The sequence below is a fragment of the Papio anubis genome, chromosome 19, assembly GCF_008728515.1.
Source record: "Papio anubis isolate 15944 chromosome 19, Panubis1.0, whole genome shotgun sequence".
NCBI classification, from domain to species: domain Eukaryota; kingdom Metazoa; phylum Chordata; class Mammalia; order Primates; family Cercopithecidae; genus Papio; species Papio anubis.
Window position 1 is genome coordinate 54031505 of NC_044994.1, and position 16706 is coordinate 54048210.

Genomic DNA, 16706 nt, shown 5'->3' on the forward strand with positions numbered 1-16706 from the left:
CCAACTTCTGAAATTAAAAAGATCTCATACTCTGATCACAGATGTTAATGTTTTGTCACATGTGCTTTGTATTTTTTTGAAATAAATTTGTCTACTCGTAAAAAAAAAAAAAAAAAATGTTCAAATGCTCTCACTAAAAAAATTCTATGACCCTGGCCAGACGTGGAGGCTCATGCCTATAATCCCAGCACTTTGGGAGGCTGAGGTGGGCAGATCACGAGGTCAGGAGATCGAGACCATCCTGGCCAACATGGTGAAACCCCATCTCTATTGAAGATACAAAAATTAGCTGGGCCTGGTGGCACATGCCTGTAATCCAAGCTACTTTTTCGATAGTGTTAGAAACCATCTCCCTCTGAGACTGTGCACTGGCCTTGCAGTGAAGTGAAGATTGTTCCTCAATCTCTCTCCAGGCATAGTATCTCTCCTGTGTGCTCACACACTGTGTGTGTGTGTGTGTGTGTGTGTGTTCATGCAAGGCCTTGCGGTGAAGTGAAGATTGCTCCCCAATCTCTCTCCAGGCATAGTATCCCCCCTGTGTGCTCACACACTGTGTGTGTGTGTGTGTGTGTGTGTGTGTTCATGCAAGGCCTTGCGGTGAAGTGAAGATTGCTCCCCAATCTCTCTCCAGGCATAGTATCCCTCCTGTGTGCTCACACACTGTGTGTGTGTGTGTGTGTGTGTGTTCATGCACGCACACCATGTGGAGAGGTACATCTTGGTAAATTAGGAACAAGCACCATTGAGGGGATTCAATTCACTATAACCTTAATAGCTATTTCTTAGACAGACTACAGAAGAGTACTCTCTCTCTAGTGGCTGCTGCTATTAATAGTATTGCCCTTTCCTCTCCAGAAAGAGTATTAGTTCATTCAGAAAAATCACCATCCAAGTTAAAAGCCATAAAAATCATTTTCCGAACTCTTTCTTTCTAGGTATTATTCTGGAAATCAATAACTTAATTTACTAAAAATTAACAATTTTTTAAAACCTCTATGGGTACCTTCACCTGTTCACCCTTTTTTTTTAACACCAGTTTTTACCTGCTCAGAGGGCTTAACACATTCTCTTATACTTTTTCAAACTCAGCCTCATCACAGCCCACTGACAGTTCCAGAATCAACAGTGACTTCTAGGAATCGAGCTCCCTTCTGTTAGACAGCTCTCCCACAGGCTTACACATGTTGCCTCCAGATGACTTGGCTTTCATCCTAGAGTTTGTAATCAACCCAGGGTGTGGATACGTGCTGCAGGTGAATTTTTAGCAAACCTGGAAGATATCTCCACATGAAGCAGGTAGGAACTTCAATCCATAAATGCACATGTGCAAGAGACCAACTTTATTTTTCCATTATTCCCTTTCCATTCTGAGCCTCTATCCTGCAGAGGTAGCAGGCAATTAATCCCCAGTAAACAGCAACAACTCTGCTTTTCCTGGGGTTAACCTAACTTCCTGGGGCCAGGGGAAGCCTTCATAGTAGTAAGACATTGCTGAGGGCATTTGCAATTTGTCCACACGCAGTCTCCTCTGAGACATCCCTTACTGCTGTCTGTTTATCCCTTCAAGCCTGGCTGTTCTTGCCACTATGTATGTTCCCGGGGACCATGAACTGTTTGGTTTCTATGCTGTACTGAGGCACCAGAGTCTCTGTGAAACTATCCAAAACCCCATATATAATGTGCTGCCAGTTACTCTAGTGGGAGAGGTAGGTATTGCTTCCATGGGAATCTAACCTAGGATACAAGAAACAGATTGCCCCAATCTCAGTATCTTCTGGATTCTTGGAGGTTGACTACTTCCCTAAGACTTTCTCTGGAACCCACCTACATCTCTGCCCTTCTTACTCCCCTTCCATCTATTTCCCATCCTTACTCAACCTCCCCATACTGAAGGAATATTTTATCTCATCCAGGAGAATAATTTTCTCTGCCTCATGAAGTTTCTTCCAGGCATTTTGCCCAGAGTCCTCCTGGCCTGGTCCACCCGCTCCTGAGGCAACAAAGCACATTATTGCCTGCTGTAGCCCTGCAGCTCTGTGGAGTTTCTTGAGCATTCAAGGCCTTCCCAGGGCCTGGATACTCTCAGGGCTCCCTGACTGGCTCCTTCTAACCAATCCTGCCTCCATGTAGATGTCACTTCCCCAACCACCCTATGCAGCCACCCATCATCTTGCACTACCTTGCTTGTTACAGGTCATCGTTTTTATAGCCTTATCATAGCTCATCATTTTTTGTCTCTTTCTTGCTCATCTGTTTATTGCCTGTACTCCCTCTGGACTGTAAATTCCACGAGGACAGAGACTACGTCTGTCTTGTGGTTAAGAACATGAACTTTGGAGCCAGCCTGCCTGGGTTCTAATCTCAGCTCTGCCAGTTACTAGCTGTGTAATCTTAGGAAAGTTACTCAACCTCTGTGACTTAGTTTCCTCATCTGTAAAATGAGGGAAACACACCTCATAGCGTAATTATGAGAATTAAATGAGCCAATGCCTGGCACATAGTAAGTACCATAAAGTGTTTATTAAAAGAAGTATGTAGCATTTAGTATAATGTCTGAATCCTAAAAGATGCATGAAACGTTTTTGTTGAATGTAGGAATTAATACAAGAATGAATGAATGCTATAACTCCAAACAAATGTAGTCTTCCATCTGTGACTCACTTGCTCTGCTAGCTAAGTCAGAGTGCAACAAGATCAAGGCTATTTGTCTGAAGCCTAACAAGGACAGCGTAACTTATGGCTTCATACCAAGTAACTACATCCCTAGCCTGTGTAGCCATCTAGCAATTGCACTGTGCTGTTCACAGGCTGTAATGAATGAGAGTCTTAATGGGTCAGTATTTGTCTGTCACAACGAGTATACGAATCATACATAGTACATGTCTTATTTACTCTAATTTTATAGTTTTATCTGCTTTGTAAATGACAGTTCTTGTTTCTAGTCATCCTATAAAAATTACATAATTTGCCAACAATAATTCCAGAACCTGGAAGGAGTAATATCAATTTAATTATGGTCTTCTTAAAATAATTTATATACATATATATGTACATACCTACTCAAATAGCTGGTTATGATCAGGAGATCATAATTAGCAGATTAAATGATGAGCCAAGTATTTAAGGGATAATCTATGGAAGTGTCTAAAAATCTTTCTGCGGATCAGCATACTGACATTTTATTTTCAATGTGTAAAAACAACAAAAAAAGGAAAATATTAGATATTTAAGAAGATATAAAAATGGTTCTTACAGATGAGTTATTATGAATTTAAGATGGTCTCCCCTATCTACAGAGCACAGGCCTTCCTGTTTTATTCATTTGTGCACTTTGAGACTCCTGAGTATACACTTTTCTGTTAGCTTTGCTTTTCTCTGTCCACTCCAGGTCACTCTACAGGAATCAATGGCATAGTCAGCATGGCAGAGTCACAAAGAAGCATGGCCCAGTAAGAAAGAAGATTACACTAATACTAACAAATAGAAATGAGTTAGAAGGATGTATTTACTGTGGGAAGATCTAGCCTATATCACTATGTTCTGAGTGGCCAGCACAAGTCTCCCAGGGAGGACGGGGTGGTCCCCTTGACCCCACAAGGAAGGGAAAATTACTATTTCCCTGGCCCAAACTTATCAGCTTTTGAGGAGCACAGAGTTGTCATGGGTAAATAAGAGTACCTTCATCTACCTGTTCATACAGTACATTTGAAGTTTAGTCAAGCATGAAAAATATGAAACTTTTATCCACATGACTAATAGAATGAAGACATAAGTCAGACACATTTTGCAGTGACCAATCTCTCAGACCCCGACTACATAGTCATTCACTGCTAATTCACATCGGGTTTTCAGCGGGGTTCACAGAACACCAGCAATTGTCTGTACCCCACAGAGCAGGACGTCTGAGAAGTTTAGTGAATGTTCCTCACAGCAACATGTTCTATATTCCACCATTAATTCCACAAAGTACTCGAGTAGCATAACTTCTAATTTAACCTCTTCTTTTTGCTTTCCTTGGGTCTCATGTTTCAGTTTTAAAATCCATATAGCTAGAAGGCCACATATGGAAATGGTATCTCCCTGTTACACTTGATTTTGTGTCAATATCATGATTCATTTTATACATTGCTTCTCCAGCCCAAAATCCCATCATGTTTTGTTCAGCTCACTGGATCAAAACTACATCACCATATCATTTTCCCACTGGAAAACATACTACTGTCATTTTTTTTTTCATGGAAATCAGTCTTTAATATTTGTTCACTAATCTTCACCTCCCCCACCAATGCCTCTCTCCACCCCTGCCTAAAATTACTCATCATTCCAATAAGTTAATATATTGGAAGGGAAAAAATTCGGTTTCAGTCTCAGGGACCAATTTATGATCATCTTAAATCAGCCTCTTTTTAATTGATGAGTCTACTGCAAATTGCATACTTTGGTTTACTCTGTAAAAAATACAATTAAACTAAGGCAAAGCTGGTTCTGACTCATGTATAATGAAATGAAAACAGTATCATCATTAAGCACCAAATAAAGCCATTGATTCCGTGTATTATTCTGTCAGTTTTAATTGAATTGCATTTCCCCCTTTCAGTTCTTAATTATGCAGTTCATGCTGAATCTTTATTTTTATGCACAGAATGGGATAATGTTCTCTTCCTCCTTACCTTAGTGTCTAAAAATATAAGCCTATTGAGAACAGAAAAGTCTTTGTTGGTCTTAATTAAAGCAAAACACCTGCTTTTATCCTGGGAGCTGAATGTGTTGCTGTACTGTGAGATTGTTATCAAGTGAGGGGACAATAGGACTGCTTCCTGTTGCATGTCCACCTCCCTGACCTGTGGTCACAGCCTCTTTCCAAATTCTATCAGAAGAGGAAAACATCACACTATCTGGCAAAGGAGATCCATGGGGCCTCTCCAGCCTGCTAATGAGCATTAACTCTTGTCTAGACTGTCAGGTCTAGACAGAGCAAGGCAAAGTAGATACGGCTTAACTTGGGGGCAGATATGATTAGTGAGATAACAGTCAATCTGAAAATTCATTCTTTTCTTCAGTTAACTTGCAAAAGACCTAAAGGCAAAAGCAGGACTCTCCTCTCTGGTATGTGTCACATAACTGAGATTACGTGCAAGTGAAAATGAGCAAAGGGAGATGGAATGTCTATCAAAACTAGACTTGAAGGAGATCCTGCTACCACAGTGTAATTTCCGTAGTTGAAAAAGAGACAAAAGGGAACACAATCTCTACCCTCCTCTTGTTCCATAATTGGTCAGCTGTGTCAAAAGTGCTTCTGCCAGATTCAGGTAAATGCGTCACCCTAATACCTGCACGATTTTATTTCTAGGAATCAATTCACAGGAGGCAAACGTTCCTGTGTGAAGATATCAAGTGATAGTGTTAGGAAGTTATTCGTCTTGGACCATATAATAAAGGCTATCTTGGGATTGAGAACCAAAGAATGAGCTCTGGTCAGTCTTTGGTATCCCAGCGATATTCGATATAAACTGAAAGATTATTATCATTGGCTTGACACCCCAAATGACAAGGGCCTGACTCATAATAAGTATTTAGTGGGAAAGAGGAAGTGGCTGTTATTTAGACTTAACCTTAGAGTTGAGGGATTGGCCTCCTCGGGCTGAGAACATTTGATCTGATGCATTGAAGGGCTGGCCCTCCCTGGAATATCTCCTACCTCTGGCATATCAGACTATGCTCTCCGTGCAGCTGCATCTCCAGCATCCATGCTAATAGAGGACACTATCTTGGAATGAGAAGAGGCACTAATCATTCTCGTACTTATTTTACCCATGTTCAAACTCATCTGCCAATATTTCCTTGTGCAGTGTGCTGCAAAGCATTCTAATAAGCTTATTCCAGTTCCATCTTTTTTTAAATTCCCAACCTATCCTTTGATAAAAGTGAGGAGAGAAAGGAAAATGCCCAAGAGGTAAGAAAAGGGATTTATGATGGGAACAGGGAACTCACATTTATTGAGTTCTTTTATGTTACAGGCACAATTGGGTTCTATACATTAGTGACCAGTTTTTGTTGTTGTTGCTGTTTTTACATCAATGATCAGGTGTGTGTGTGTATTTACACACATATATTTATGTATAGGATAACAGGGAAACAAGATAAAGTGACTTAGATACTGGACAACCAAGGGTTAAATGTAAATGCTAGGACATGACTCTACATATTTATAATATCCCTGACTTCAGATTCTACAGTAATAGGTAGCTGGTAATTCTATAAATAATGTTGATTTTCCATGTTCATTGTTCCTAATGTTGTAGACTAATGCATATGCCATGGTAACATCTATTTCAAATCAATTTCCTACAAATGCCTTTCACAACTATTTTGTTTTTATTAATAAATTAAAACACAGCATACTTGAGCAATGTATTTTTGTTCCATGCAAATTCACAGAGATCCAAAAAGATTATGAAGGAGATAAAATTTGCATTTATAAGAGACTCTCCTTCAGAAGGGTTTATGAAATTATTTTTTCACTATTCAAAATAGGAAACCATAAAACAAGGAGATTATAATAAATCCTTGGCAAAAATTCACATGAATACTGCCTGCCAACATTTTAATTAAGGATAATAGGTTGGCTTATCAAATATAATTGAGGGAATATTGACCGAAGTTGGGTTTGTCTAAGGGGCAGGCAACGGAACATGAGGTTCTAGTCACAGCCTCTCTCACATTTCCCCTTGACTCCCTTTGTAAAGAGACATTTTCCCTCACCTTGCCTTCTCAGACCTAGAAACAGATAAATTAAAGGTGCAGCTGGATCTGACAGCCAGGTTCTGTGGAAGTGGAAAGCATTCTGGTGCTGATGGAACTTTGCAAAGTTGGACACCAAAGGGATCCCCATGCCTCTGGGGATCCAGTAGGATTCTCGTGCCAGAGGAAGGCTCATTCTTCACCCTGGGTGTAACCTGGGCCTCAGCAAATTCTCTGATAAGATTTACTGAAATACTTCCAACTGTAGGACAACACAGATTTCCCCTGCCAGCACAAAGGAATAACTTTCCTGAGATCTAAAAACCAGCATATATTCAAGGAAAAAAAAAAAGGAAATTGACTAGCAAAACTACCTCATGAAATACATCTCTTGATTCCTTAATGTCATCCTCTTTATGAACCAGATTTTCTCATGGCCTAAACTACTCCCTGATTGTAAATTAAGCACCATATGAATAACTTGCCTGATGGTATTACAGTGATCTAAGGTTAATGTTTAACTATTAACAGAAAATAGGATTCCAGGTACTATAACCTGGGAAGAGTACCATTAGGGTACCATTTAGAAAATTCTGTTTAAGTCTTATAATAAAGGAGCAACTTAACTGCTAGAGAAATTTGAGCCAATGAAGAAATTGATGTGAAAAGAATCTATCCCCTGGGCTGGGGTATTTTATGTTTCAATATTGAAACTTGAACATTTTTTTAAACCAGAAAAGTTATTCTTAGTAGTTGGCAGAGTAAATCCATGTTATCGTGCATTCTGAAGCAGTTCAGCTGAATCTAATTAGAACATCTGCAGATTTATGCAGCTTTCTGTATATTAAAGTCCCAACCCTTGTGAAATAAATATTTCTCCTCAATCCTTTATTTTTACCCTTCTCAGGGTTAATCAGACTAATATGGTATAAATTTTAACAACCATTTTTATGATCCTAGGATGAATGGTGCAATACAAGTCTAAAATATCAAGATCTTATAAATAGTGTCAGTATGTACTGGCTTCAATGCCTTCCTCCTGGCCATCAATTTTGGCTTACAGAGAGGGAAACAATTATGAACTCAGTTACTTGCTTCTTTTTATTCATTTTTCAGAGATTTTCAAGGTGATCCATGCATTTCTGGGATGTTAAGGAGAACTTGTTTGGTCTTAATGTCTCTCGATAGAAAATTCATTGAATTATGTAGGCAATTAAGCAAAAGGTCAGTTTGGTTTTACCACTTAGACAAATTACTCAGACTCATGTAGAAAATGAGTGTTTTGCTAGAGTTATCTTTAAAATACTTCTTGGGAAACAAGGCTACCATGTTTCTTGGGTAACAGAACACCTAGATGCAGCACTTCACACTAGGACTTTCGTCTTAACTAATCTTCTATGTTAGATCAGGCTCACCTCAGGCTGATGAATAATATCTACTTCAGTCATATAATACCTCAAGGTGTTACCAATTAGTCTTAAAATTTGTTGCATCTCAGGCTGAGAAGCACTGTAGCAAAAAGAGGACTAATCCTGGAGTCAGAGAGCCCTGTGGCAGCAGCGGCTATATCACTGGTTAGCAGTGAACCACTGGCCAATAATCACACTACCTAGAAGCTTAGAGAATTCATGAGCAAAGAAATACCATTTAACCCAGCAATCCCATTACTGGGTATATGTGCAAAGGAGTATAAATCATTCTGTTACAATGATACATGCACACATATGTTCACTGCAGCACTATTCACCATAGCAAAGAGTTGGAATCAACCTAAATGCCCATTCATGATAGACTGGATAAAGAAAATGTACATATACACAATGGAATACTATGCAGCCATAAAAAGGGATGAGATCATGTCCTCTGCAGGGACATGGATGGAGCTGGAAGCCATGATCCTCTGCAAACTAACACAGGAACAGAAAACCAAACACCACACGTTCTCACTTATAAGTAAGAGCTGAAGAATGAGAACACATGGACACAGGGAGGGCAAGAATGCACTACTGGAGTGGTGGAGGGCAAGGAGAGCATCAGGATAAATAGCTAATGTATGCGAGGCTTAATACCTATGATGGGTTGACAGGTGCAGCAAACCACTATGGCACACGTTTACCTATGTAACAAAACTGCACGTCCTGCACCTGGAACTTAAAATACAATTAAATTTAAAAAATAAACTACTAACAGAAGAGTCTATGATTCCAGAGTGAGGAGTAATGCATCTAATCAGAGAAAAACATGGTTTATTACTTAAAAACAAATAGGTATGTTTTGTCTTTGAATCTTGAATTTTAATTATTTGTTTTGAGAATAAAGGCCACTAACCCACCAAAATATAATAAGATCTGGTTAAGGAGGAAAACCCCTAGGGAAACTTTTCAGCGGATTTCTTGAATATCGTATTAAAGACTCTCACATATAGAAATCCAGAGTGGATCTGTAGGGAGCAATGAATTCCACATCATGATATAAGGCAAGTTATTGAAAATGCTGTATGAAATCTTGGTTCTGTCACCTAAAATACAATAATAATTCATGGGTAAAATAAGGATTTACCCAGCAATTTTAAAGATTAAATAAAATAATGTGGGTAACTAGTACATGCTCAATAAATGAGAGCTGAGATACAGAGACGGGACCTTTAAAAATGGAGCATGAAAAAAGAGACCCTTTTCCTTGGCAGTTAAAAAAACGGAACATTTGTTTAATTTAAAAAAATTGTCAACTTTTTTTTTAGCAAGCTCTGGCAAATTTTATTAAAGGGAAATTTTGAATGGTTTATTTTTCATCAGTCTGTTCTGGCATGCTTCTAATGATGTCAGAATCACCTGGATCAATGATAGCCAGTGTGCCTACTCTGTAATATTTTCCTCATGCTGTGCCCTGTTCAATATTATTGCCACTGTAGTGATGGACACCAGTTTTGACCAACATTGCACAGTACTCTATTTCTGATTTCTTCAAAGTTGGACACTTGTTAAAGAGAATAACCAATTTCGCTTTGCCCTGTCTGATCATCTTCAGAGTCTGCTTGTACTCCAGTACATGCTTTTCACTTTTTATAACAAGTTAGAGCCTAGAATTGATAACTTCAGCGACTTTTTTGTCTTCTTTGCAGCCACCATCTTTCTGCCTTAGGTGCGGGACGGCCTCCAACCAAGAGTTGCTGTTAAGATGGCCCGGCAGCGAGACAGGCCATTGTCAACTCTTAAAAGACTGTTATAGGGTTGGGTTTGGTGGCTCATGCCTTTGATCTCAGCACTCTGCAAAGCCAAAGTGAAAGATAGCTTGAGGCCAGGAGTCTGAGACCAGCCTGGGCAATATAGCAAGACCCCCATCTCTAAAAAATAAAAATAAAACCTAAAAATTAGCCGTGGTAGGCCAGGCAACTCCAGGGGACTGAGGCAGGAGGATTGCTTCAGCCCAGGAGTTTGAGACTGCAGTGAGTTATGATTACGCCACTGCACTCCAGGCTGGGTGACAGAGCAAGACCCTATCTCTAAATAATTAAATAAAATAAATTTTAAAAGACTATTATAAACAAATTCCATCAGGTTCTTCCTATCAATCCATGCTTTAAAGCAGTGGTTCTCAAAGTGTAGAGCCTGGACCAATGTCAGCGGTATCACTTGGGAACTTGTTAAAATGCAAATTCTTGGGGCCCAAGGCCTACAGAATCAGAAACTTCTAGGATGAGACTCAGAAGCCTGTGTTAACAAGCCTTCCAGAGGACTATGCTGCATGCTTAAGGTTGAGAAGCACTGTGTTAAGCCCTCCTTCAAATATCAGTGTAACTTCAAGGCTTCCACTGTCTCAAGGGTCTTGCAGAAGGTCCCTTCTTTGTCTGTCAGGATGTGCAGATTCCTACTAGATTTGCTGAACAATCTGAGTCTCCACTTCCTCCTTCTTGGCATTCATCTCCTGCTCTTTATTCAGGACTAATTGATGTTCACACTGGCCAATTAGTCAATGCTACAATTCAAATGGCCCCAGCTGTATCCAGAATTAACATGAAAGCTTTCCTAAAATATTTGAGTGGATTAAAAAAAAAAAAAAAATCACAGATTTTCCTTTTCAAAACAAGCATTTGGGCCTATTTTTGTTCAAGTATGAAGGTGAATTTTTCATGTATTATTTCCTCAATATAATTATTTTATGTTTGTTAAATACAGAGACTGCTAAAAACTCATTTGTTGAGACTTCCACAAGTTGATAAAGAATAGGATAAAAGCAAACGTACATCTTCATTATTTAACTACCCTAACCTGCTTATCAATCTCATCTTTCATTTGTTCATTCTACAAATATGCATCAAGCACCTATTATGTGCCAGGCACTGTTCTAGGTATGAAGGCTTCAACCATAAACAAGACAGATGGGGTGAGATTGGACAGATTGGAGGGGAGTCTCTTCCTGCTACAGCTTGCATTGTAGTGGAGGACAGAACACTATAAAGAAATCAACAAATTAACAAGTACAATAATTACAGGATGTATTAAATATTCTGCAAGATAGAAACAGGATAATATGATAGAATCCCTGGAAGGGGTGGCTTCCTTAGACAGGGTGGTTGAGAAAGGTGTCTTTAGGGAGATTATATCTGAACTTAGTGCTGGAGATTGAAAGGAGCTACTTAAACGAAGAGGTGGAGAAAAGTGGAGGAATTCAGGCAGAGGATTATACAGCAAGCAACAGTTTTGTACTTTTTGAAACATGAAAGAAAGCCATAGTAAGTCTGCAGGAAAGAGTGTTGGGGAAACATCATTAAAAACAAAATCTCCTCCCAACACAGAAAACCTCTCTACAGACTAGAAGAGAAAGAAAGTCATCTTATTATTGAAAAAGCATTGAATAAGAATATGATACCTATCACAGATAATCCATCAAGAGATTCCAAAGTTCAAAAGACATCTCATCCTCTTACCATGTGGTACATACTTGTCATCAAGATAAACAATAACTAGTTCTCAAGTAAGAGGACTTGGCAACACCATTTGTCACACATAGCTCTTCCTAAATTTACTTGGTAGTTGAGGTGACCATCTGTGTTAACTACTGGCTTTATTCCACAGAAAAATAAACTTCTCTTTATGACAAGACATAGTTTTGCAACTTGGAGCGAGGCACCTGCCCTCCCACAGAAATGGAGAAATAGGGGCACTATCTTCCTTGATTCCATTTGAAAGAGATGGCTCCCACGTCCTTGCGAAAGATATGCCTGGGTCTAAAACTGGCCAGAGGCTTATTTAGCTTTCAAAAAGATTTACATTATATTTCACAGAGACAGAGAAAGAAGTTAACAATTACAAGTTTTCTAAGTAAATGTTCTCAGAATAAGAGGCTGGGGCGGGGGAATTCCTTCTATTTTCAACAAGAATTAAGCCTCTTAATTTTAAATTGTCTTGGCCCTTACAAAAGGCATGAATTAAAGTAACAGGAAATTATGTAGGATCTTAGAAGAGTTTACCTTTTACCCTCAGAGAAATGGAAACCCACTGAAGGTTTGTAACATGATCAAATTTATATCTTTAACAAGGCATTTAGCCCCAGACAGAATGTACTGAGAAGGACACAACATCGCTTTTGTGATAATTCTTGTTAAAAATGCATAACCCAATCCAGTCATAGAAAACAACAGGGGAACCTAAACTAGGGAGCATTCTATAAACGAACTGACCAGTACTTTTAACAAATGTCAGTGTTATGAAAGGAAGACTAAAGATCTGTCACAAATTGAAGGCCACTAAAGAGATATGACAAGCAAATGTAATGTGGGTCACTGGATTGTATCCTGGACCAGAAACATTAAAAACTGGTGAAAATTGAATAAGACCTGTAGCTTAGTTAATAGTATTACATTAATGTCAATTTCCCGCTTTCCAAAATTGGTTATATATGTAAGATGTTAAAATTAGGAGAAGCTGGATGAAGAATATGAGAACTCTCTGCACTATTTTTGTAACTTTTTTATAAATATAAAATCATTTCAAAATAAAAAAATTTTAAAGTGAAAGAGCTTTAAAAACATTTTAAAATATCATTTAGGATACTGAGTTAATAAATTATTAAGGGGGGAAATAGAATTGGGGAGGCCAGATAGGAGGCTAATGAAAAAAATTTGGTAAGAAATAAGAGTTCAAAGATGGTGGCAGCAAAGATGGAAAAAATTAAGAATCAAGATTCATTTTGGGTTCAGAACTGACAGTACTGGGGTATCTATTGAGTGTGAGAACTGAAGGTCAAAGGTAGTTTCTAGAACTTTGCGTAAGTAACTGTTGGAATGTTGCCATTTTTTCAAACAGAAGGAACTAAGAGAGGCATAAGGTTTTAGGCTAGATGATCTCTGGTTTCAACCTCTCCTCTACAATGTTATATCACAAATCCAGCTCTGAGTGAGCAGTGAGCACTGATCAATGTTATAATGAACAATATATGATTTTAACACTATTCTTCATAGAGGTGGCCACAGACTCTTCAAATCCCACTTTAGACCTGTGTACAAGCTACAACCATCAAGTTAACTAGTCTAAGACTTGTTTCTTACCAGCATTTAGTTTTAGATTGATTTTGCTTTTCCTCCTCTCACCCCATTACTTTAGACAGCAAACTAGTCAGCAACAAGGAGTTAATCAGAACCCTGGCTAAACCTTTTGATCCTCTTAATTTAGTCAACTGTGGAAGCCAAAAAAAAAAAAAAGAAAAAGAAAGAAAGAAAACAAAAAACCCACCACCATTTTTTTTACTCAAAAAGTCAAATTGCACTATGTGGACTTACAGATTCTCTAATTTTAACTAAACTAAACTTCACAAAATTGACAAGTAGGATAAAAGATAATACTAATACAAAAAAAAATACCACATCTTTTTAATTCCAGCATCAGCTCCTTATCTGCCACACTACAACTTAAAAGCAAGCACAAATTTAATCAGAAAAAGTAGTAGCATCTGACTCCATATTTTTAAAAGAGTAAATAATTACAACGTACCCCTTCCGGGTAAGGACGACTTTTTACAGAAACTGAAAATGTCTTTACTTTTGAAAAGAAGTCTGTGCTATGCCTCCAACCCATTCTGAGCATTTTTGAACTGGTTGCTTAGAAATGTTTCCATTAATACATGATTTTGCCATCATAAACCATGCAAGTCTTCCAGACGGTTCTCACTGTGGAGAAGGGAGGTCCCCACAGTGTCTCTGTGCCCCCACCCTGCATCCTCATCTCCACTCCTCCAGAGACTTTAGGACCCTGACTTTTAAGGGGACAGGCAACTGTTTCTGTCTTTGCTGGCCCGAGCCTGGGACAGGCATCTTCAGCATGGTCCTGTGGCAGTCCTCGGGAAAGGATGGCACATCTCAGCAGACCCTTCCACGGGACATTTGGACTCAGAACTCACACCGTTTGGATTCACAAAGTGGTCCGGACACCGTGCCAGTTCTGCGACCTTAGACAAGTTGTGTATCTCCTTGAGCCCCAGTTTTCATTAGAAAGTGGGGATGGATATAATGCCTCCACATAGTAGTGAGAGGATCTCAGAAGCCAGGGAATATAAAGCTTTTAAGACAAAGCTTAATGAAGGTTGGCAACTGTTAAACTAAATTAAAATTGCGCCTGAGGATGCCCCTGTCCTGAATCCTTAAGTAATGAACTGCAACCTAACATAGTACATTAACTAAACCCTAACTCTGGAGTTGATACTCAAGTAACACATATTAATAGCTGGTCTCAGTCAATCACAGATCACAGTAGCTGAGTGCCAACCAATCATAGCCAGCTGATTCGAATTAGGCAAAACACCAAGCTGTTGCCTATTAAGCTGTCCCTGTGACTTCCATTTTCTGTCCATAAGTGTCTGACCACAATGCAGCCGGGGAATTCTTTGAACCTTTTCTGGTTCTGAGAACCAGGCGCTACAATCTTATTTATGATTTTTAAATTGTAAACAAAAGCCAATTCAGATAATGAAAGTAAATTTGTTGTAATTTTGCCTTTTGACACTACTATTGTCCTACTATGTTTCCTAGAGGCAGGGAGCTCCTTAGTTTTTGGTTTCTGAATTGACCTGTCCTGGGTCAACCACTGTGTTCTCCTTAGTTCAAGCATGAGCCATTTCTAAAACACACAAATCTCCTAACATGAGCACATTAAACTGAATAGAAAATATTTTAAAATAATAGCAAAATGTAATGACAGTATCAAGAAGAGCTCAGCTATCCTAGTAATGAATGTGCAATAAAGCTTACGACCTACCACTTTTATCTATGAAATTTGAAATTTTAAAAAATACATGTAAAACATATTAAATACATATGTACAAGTATTAGTAAGGTGAAGCAAAATAAGCCTTTGTATATGCTTCTAGTGAAACTGTAAATTAGTGCAGCCTTCGCAGAACCCCAAATCAATTTGACCCAACAATTTTGCTTGAGGAAGTAATGCCATTTTCTTCCTTCTAGATAGCAGAACACATTATAAGGCTATAATAATTAAAACAGTATATGATTTAAACAGAGATATTGATATACTGATATTTAAAATCAGTGGCAAATGATGGAATGGAAAATAAATGGTTTAAAAACAACTAAATATTTGGAAACAGCATGAAGTTGGATCCCCTCCTCTTACCATCAAGCAAAAACAAAATTCAAGTGGATTAAATATCTCAACATAATAGCCCTAGAAAGAAACACATGTAAGTATTTTTATAATCTTTGAAAGGAGAAGGCCTTTCTCAGCATAGGCATAAGACCTAGAATTCATGAAGAAAATGACTGAATTTGTACTACAATTAAAAATATGTATATGGCAAGAATGGCCATAATAAAAAAAATCAAAAAATAATAGATGTTGGCACGGATGTGGTGAAAAGGGAACACTCTACACTGCTGGTGAGAATGTAAACTAGTATAGCCACTACGGAAAACACTGTGGAGATTTCTTAAAGAACTAAAAGTAGAACTACCATTTGATCCAGCAATCCCACTACTGGGTATCTACCCAGAGGAAATGAAGTCATTATATGAAAAAGATACTTGCACACGCATATTTATATCAGTACAATTCACAATTGCAAAAATGTGGAACCAACACAAATGTGCATCAATCAATGAGTGGATAAAGAAACTGTGATGTGATATATATATGATATATATGTGTATATATGAGATATATATGTGAGATACATATGCACACGCGTGCACACGCGTGCGCGCGCGCACACACACACACTATGGAACACTACTCAGCCATAGAAAGGAATGAGTTAATGGCATTTGCAGCAAACTGGATGGGATTGGAGACTATTATTCTAAGGGAAGTAATTCAGGAATGGAAAATCAAATATCATATCTGGGAACTAAACTATGACCATGCAAAAGCATAAGAATGATACAATGCACTTTGGGACTTGGGTGGAGAGGGAAGTTGTGGGAAGGGGTAAGGGAAAAAAGACTACAAATTGGGGTCAATGTATACTGCTCGGGTAATGGGTGCACCAAAATCTCACAAATCACCACTAAAGAACTTACTCATGTAACCAAATACCACCTGTTCCCCAAAAACCTATGGAAATAAAAAATTTTAAAAATAATTTTTAAAAGTGAAAAAATGAAAAAAACACATTTGTGGCAAAAAAAAAAAAAAAAGCACTATAAGTAAAACTGAAAGATACATGATGGATTGAAAGAACACATTTGCCAGACATAGAAAACAAAGAGTTAAAAGTTTCCATAAATCAGTTAAAAAGATACAACTTAATAGAAAAATATATACATAATTCAAAGAGAAAATTCACTGAAATGGAAATACAAATGGACATAAACATTGAAAAGATTATCAGTTTTTAAAATTATTATGGCAATATAAATTAAGCAACATAGGCTGCTTATAAGGTTGGCAAAATTTTGTTATGTTAAAGAAAGTGCAGAAAAATGGAAATTCGCACTGCTGTTGAGGGTGTAAATTGGT

At 38.2% G+C, this 16706-nt stretch overlaps 1 protein-coding gene and 1 pseudogene across 3 annotated transcripts in view; one reads left to right on the top strand and one right to left on the bottom strand.

Moving 5' to 3' along the window:
• The window catches only part of CDH20 (cadherin 20), a 217374-nt gene that overhangs the window by 62820 nt on the left and 137848 nt on the right, over positions 1 to 16706 (top strand). The window lies entirely within an intron of this gene.
• LOC108583119 lies at positions 8930 to 10173 on the bottom strand (annotated as a pseudogene).